Below are 6,282 nucleotides of genomic sequence, written 5' to 3' on the forward strand. Positions count from 1 at the left end.
ATTCTTCAGTTGATTCATACCTCAAACTATATTCCGTGTTTGTGTAATTTATTCCGATGAAATCAGGGTGTTATCATCTAGGCCTTGTTGTCGTTGTCAGTATCAGCAGCTGCCTTTGTTTGACTAATTCCCTGTTGATGTTATTATGTGCAGAAAGCAATGCTGCTTGAATTATGAAAACTGAGTATCTTTATGAGTTTTTCTTTTAAAATGCTTTTCTTCAGTGCCTAGGCCTAACTTGAAACATGAATGAAATGAGATTACATCCTAAGTGTGTGTGAATACATGAATACCGAATTGAAAGATTGTTATAATGATTTTAAAGCTCCTGTTTACCTTTGGGAGCAGGGATTTAAAAAAATGCTCAAAATGTCACTTTTGATGCATATGTTTAGGTTAGTTGTATCACAAAACATCCTACCATATAACATTTTGTTGGCAATAAAGCCTACAATATAAGGAGATATCACTATTATTCTCATTAAGCCATAACTGCAGACGGTTTAGTCTGGAAACATTTTTATCATAACAGATGTTTACATTTTGTATATTTAACGATACTTAACATTGATTATACTGGTTACATTGGTTGTTTACATCCCTAACTCACATCTTAAACCTACTTTGAAGCACTAATGCTAGGATTTTGTTTCATCTGCAAATGGTAAATTATGCCGTAGGGTAGGTCAGTTTCTGTTTCTTTTTCATAAGGAATGCCAAACAATCAGATCAATGGAGAAGTTCATGATGCACCTGAAAAAAAAGGTATGAACTGATAAACTTTAGAGAGTATGACAAACAATGACAAATCGGCAAATCTATGTGACAGAGGTGTTGATCAGGTGTCCTTCATTTATTTTTGTGCACAAAGTTTCATTAAATTTTCTATTTCTGAAATATTTTGGATACGTATGTGTATTACGGGCAGTGCAGATTGTTCTAATGATGAAAAAAGTATCCCTTTGACCTTTGTGATTCGTTGTATTTCATTCGACAGTGTCACGGCCCAGTTGGAAGAAAAGAAAAACCCGACAAATTTTGTCACAACAGAATGAATTAAAACTCAAATCAGAGGAGTTGTACGATTTCAAACAAACTTTATAAAGAAAAAAAAAACTTATGAAATAAACAATGAAAAATGTTATTTTGATATTAGATTTACGATTTTCCGTTGGCTTATAAAGATTACAAAAATTGGAAAGTCAGTATTTACAATAACTCTTACGCTAGTCAGTAAGAGTCAATAAGAATGTTTTACTGTTGAGTGAAAGAGCTCGTAACCATGGTAACACTGTATTGAATTATAATTTGCTTGTGTTTGACCTTTATGTGTGTGTGTGCGTGTGTGTGTGTATGTGTGTGGAGAGAGAGGGCGGATGAGGGATGGTTGCGAGCACGGTCACTCAAGCTCGAGTTAAAAGTTTTCAAATTTAATCACTACATTAGAAACGGAAACGTGATAGTTGGGGCCCCTTGTCAAATCGGGGTCATCCCCCGAGACCGACACCACGAGTCACTTCGCCCACGAGTTCGACATTAAGGCAAACAAGGCCCGCGAGTTCGAAACTATAAACAAATAAATTCAGCGGGTTTAATACTCAGCAAAAAAGGGCCACGAGTTCCACACTTATAGGTGAAAACGACCAACGAGTTTCGCATTACATCACGAGGTTTAATGTGGTCGGTCTTTTGGGCCTTGTTTGCTTAGTGTCGAACTCGTTGGCCTTTGTTGTTTACCTTGTGTCGGACTCATGGGCCTTATAATAATATGCTTAGTGTCCAACTCATGGGCTATACAACTCGTGGGCTGCATGATTCGTGGGTGTCGAACTCGGGACGTGCCTCCGTCAAATCATGTTTATTATTCCATTGCCGAAAAAGAAAAATTAATGCAGTTACATGCCATAGTGCAAGAACCTAACTGACTGTCTAGATTTAATGTTATTAATGTTCAAAATCATTGATATCGCATGAGAAATATGAAAATAGGTCACATGAAAATTAACCATTGAACTGGTATACATGAAAAGAAATCCGAAAAAGTGCTTATGAAATAATGTTCAGATAATCTGTTGCCGTCACCACTGAGACAAAAATAACTAATTTTGACTGCCACTTAGTGAATTGTGTACACGCTTGTACTAAATTTTCATCACGACTTTTGCGTTACTGATTTATAGAATAAACGTCGAGATAACGTAAGATCAGTCATCACGAAAAGTAGGACGCCATCTTGTGTCGGGAGAAAGAAGTGACAGAAATTCACAAAATTAGACCTCAGCTCTTGCCAGACAGATCACGCAATCCATGAATTGTCATCAATTAAATTCATTATGAATTTTTGAAGGGGGGGGGGGGCAAACACGTTCGAATCTACTTCCTTAAATCGTTGAAGACTAGTTACTGTTGTCCCAAGTATACTCGGGCAGGAAAGTGTCTATAGGGAAATGCGTGTTGTAGCAAAATCTGTTCGTCCTCAATTGAAGCAAAAAAAAAAAAAAAAGAAAAAAGAGCTACATTTACCTAGCTTTCACAATGATCGTTTGTTCACGGAAAGAAATAAAAAGAGAAAACTGTCATATGCCACTGCGTGATGCAAACGCTCGTGTCTATAAGAAGAGTATTTGCTCATTTGATTCTCTGCTTACTCTACCGGTGGTTGATTATCGTGTCTTTGAAGTACTCCGTGTTGTGTGACGGGAAAAAAAAATACATATAAAATATTATATTTACATCTTGGGCCCTGACTGTATAACCAAGCAAGGAGATCCAATAGACGTGACACATGGAAAGTTGTAGTCATACGGAGAACGTCGCCAGCTCGTCCATCAATGATCCATAAATGACAGTGAGTGTTGTGAATTAAACAACGAGACTTCTTTGACCGTTTGCGGGTGAAGAGGAGTATCTGGCTTTGGATAGATCCTTACTGGACGCGATCTCAGAAATACTTCCAAAGGACCATCCTTATAGGTGTGCGTTTGTTGCTGTCTTTGCTGTTGCTTTGGGCATTTATTTTCACAAGTAGACCCCACATTTCGCTGTGAAGTACAACATCATCCCGTAGAACCAAGACCCCTATTCTGATTCCTTGCCAACTGCTTGAGGGTCTTTTTTTTTTTTTGCATTCAGTCTTGTGAGGCTGTCAACTTCTGTCATATCTTTAAATATTCCGGCAAAATTCTTTATTCTCCCTGCTCTTATGTTTGGAAGACAGCAATCGTACAAGACAGACTCAAGCTTGAGAGCCGGTCTCTCGTAACAACTACGAGAGATTGTTGCAGAAACATTGCAAAAATAAGAACAATGATGATCACATATCATCATGGGCAGGTGAAACACCTGTTTCTCTTTTGTCTCGTCCTGCCAGTATGTCTGATGTTCATTTTAGAACTCCCGAATCCAGCTAAAGGTAAGTTTATACTTTTGTCACTCTCTTTATTATGGTTGACAGCAGGTTGAAAAAGAAAATTTAGAAAGCCACAGAAGAAGGAAAGAAAAAGCAGTTGTGAAGCAATAAATGTGGCAGCAAAAGAAATATTAGATTTAAAAAAAAAAGAAACCAAAAGAAAAAAACACTTTGAAAGTAGCGTGATTGTGAAAGTAATGCATGCATTTACATGTTTATCATGATTTTGTTCGAGTTTTGTTTTATTTTTCGTGATTTTGATTTCCAAAGCCCTGAAGAAGACCCGTAAAGCGGTCGAAAGCTCGGCATTGACATTAAAAGCATTCAAAGTTAACAAAAGCTCTGTCCGCTGGTTCCTTCTTCCTCTTGAGATTATTATTATTATTATTATTATTATTATTATTATTATTATTATTATTCATCATCATCATTATTATTATCATTATTATTATTATTATCATCATTATCATTACTATTATTATTATCATTATCTTTATCATTATTATTGTATGTCTCGTGCATGCATATATGCGTGTGATATAAATCATATTAACATACATAATAAATAACTTCTTGTTCGATTTTGATGTGAGGAGACATGAAAACCTTTTGATATGCTGACATTCCTCTGACGCTTAGTCATCAAAAGGCGGACAAAATAAAAAAATGATGATGTTAAGACAGCAAAAGACCATGATTATGTAACTTTTCATTCATTTCATTTCCCTTTATTTCATTTTCGATAAAAAGTTTGCTATACATATGACATTTGCATATACAAAAATATAAAAAAATACAAAAATCTATAGTCTTGATACAACTTGAATCATCGATATCCATCCTACGTACGTACATATCCATTATATCATAATGCGACTAGACATTATAGCTGGGTTTACAGATAGGTTCACATTCCTTAGGCATGTTACGTAGTTCACCTGTAGGGCATGTTAAATGATAAAGAAACGGAATATTATGTACTCCTTGTATAAATATTTTAAGTTCTAAATGCCAACCAAATTATCAAAATCATCAGGTGAGTATTTTCATTGTTCTCAATAATCATACCTTTAATGCTACCTCTGTCTATTTCATAATATGCTCACATAATGTATTTACTCCGAAAATAGTTGTGATAATAATCTAAGGTTAGATAATGATATATGCAGGCTTCAAATAAATTAATACCGCTATACCCTCTCCGGTATGAACATGTCGTTTTGCCACTTACATTCTGATAATCTGAAGATAAGTACATATAATCTGAATTATGACAAAATTCATCCATTGTTTTTATCACTTTTTCAATACCATGAGCGGGGGGGGGGGGGGGGGTGGTGGAGGGGGGAGATCTCCCTACTTCACCAGCCTGAGTGATAGGAAGTTGGTATAACATCTGACAGAACTTGCATCAAGCAATGCTAACTGTTTTTATGGAAGAAACCTATTCACCGTGCTTTCGTATCAACATACTGCAATAATCTTTAAGTTGGACGTCTCATTTACAAAAATCGACCTAAAAGTGAGCTTTCGTCTCTGTATTCTCATTCTCACTCTAAATTCCATATTAAGACCGCTACTGCTTAATTCATTAATGAAATTAAAGCAGAGAGAGAGGGAGAGATAGAGATGTAAGCCTTTCCGCTAGAGGACTTAACAAAAAAAAAAGAACAATTTATTACGGACTCATGATATTTATACAGTTCGCTATTGTATATATTGTTGACCTCCTTCTGACGTCACGCACCGCGCCTTGGAGCGACTTGGTACGGCTAGGCACGTCTATTCATTTAGTCATAATTTGGAATGGATGTCGCAGGGCAGGAGGAAATAAGCTGGAATTAATAACATGACGAATCAGTTCTTTAAAAAGTCCTATCCCAACTCCATAATCATAAAATCTATTTGATGTATGACCAAATAGGTACCAGGCGAAGTTACCTCCTTGATACATGACTATAACAAAATTTAATTCAGTGGCGAGATCTAACTAATTTCTATTAAAAAAAAACACCAACAAACAAACAAGGTCACCTCCAAGAACAGTGACAGCCATTTGAGTCAAATGTGTTTCCCCTCTCTCCTCCGTTGTGAGAATTCGAATCTGGACCATATTGTTTTATCAAAACAATTCAAATTGTTTTGTTATCGGACATAGTACGAATTTATAATTAAAACATCAAATGAAGTCTGTTAAAGGGGATGGCTAGTAACTGATCAGTGGGAATGCTGGGGGATGATTGTTCCAATTTTTGTGGGATTCATTTTAAGAGTACATTATATAATTGTTGTGTGAAAATTATTTGCTTCAGAACGGTCTCATATTCAAGTAATGTGCAGTTTAATGCCCCGTCACTGTACAGGCATGCTAACCTGGAAACATTAAACTGCACATTACTTGAATATGAGACCATTCTGAAGCAAACAATTTTCACACAACAAAAGATATAATATAATGTACTCTTTAATGAATCCCACGAGGATTGGAACAATCATCCCCCAGCATTCCCACTGATTCCCGCTGATCAGTTACTAGCCATCCCCTTTAATAAGAGTATAATGATGAATATGGTGTTTTGAAAATTATGCGACTTAGGCGTTAATCATCGTGACACTGGTATCCTTTGGAAGGATGAAAAAAACAAAACAACCGAAGTGATGTGGAAAGAAAGATTAGACTCGAAATCCAAACCAACCGCTGAAGATGATCTTTAAGAGAGTCGATACCACTTCCCTCTAAAAAGTTGATAGCAAGTTGCCATTTATAAAGATTATGTTGCCAGTTTTGCTCCTCTTAACCAATTTCAGCTGTTTCCGCGGACCATGAGTGCGTCAGGGAGTGTGAATGGCCGCCAGCACCAAAACACTGCCGG

The sequence above is a fragment of the Diadema setosum genome, chromosome 21 (genome assembly GCF_964275005.1).
Source record: "Diadema setosum chromosome 21, eeDiaSeto1, whole genome shotgun sequence".
In the NCBI taxonomy this organism is placed as follows: domain Eukaryota; kingdom Metazoa; phylum Echinodermata; class Echinoidea; order Diadematoida; family Diadematidae; genus Diadema; species Diadema setosum.